This window comes from Penaeus monodon, chromosome 20 (assembly GCF_015228065.2).
Source record: "Penaeus monodon isolate SGIC_2016 chromosome 20, NSTDA_Pmon_1, whole genome shotgun sequence".
Classification (NCBI taxonomy): domain Eukaryota; kingdom Metazoa; phylum Arthropoda; class Malacostraca; order Decapoda; family Penaeidae; genus Penaeus; species Penaeus monodon.
The window spans coordinates 21,170,125-21,170,573 of NC_051405.1; positions in this window are offsets into that span (position 1 = coordinate 21,170,125).

The window sequence follows — 449 nt, forward strand, 5'->3', positions numbered from 1 at the left end:
GTGAATATGCAATGCTTCATTAATTTTTATCTTCACTTTCACTCCATTAGCAGTAATGATGAGGTATCGTGAACTCATAATTAATGCATGATGATCTATTTTTACTTTCTTACACAAAATGCACTCATCCTGTACCATCTGGTTTATACTGCATATTATATCAATATTCTACATTTTATCATAATCATTATCATCATCTTCGCCATTTCGTATGTTGATGTTTTTCAAGTCCTTTGATATCAGAACATTTGTTTAGCATAAAGGTATGTGATTTAGATGTTGCATTTGTACAACGGAAGATTAACTAATGCATTTCTATTGCAATTACCATTCTGAATATACAACTCAGATGATAAAGTTCACATTGCAAAGTCTAATTAAGCACTGTAATAATTACACATTTACGGCACCGTAATAATTTACTGCACTGTAATAATTACACATTTACT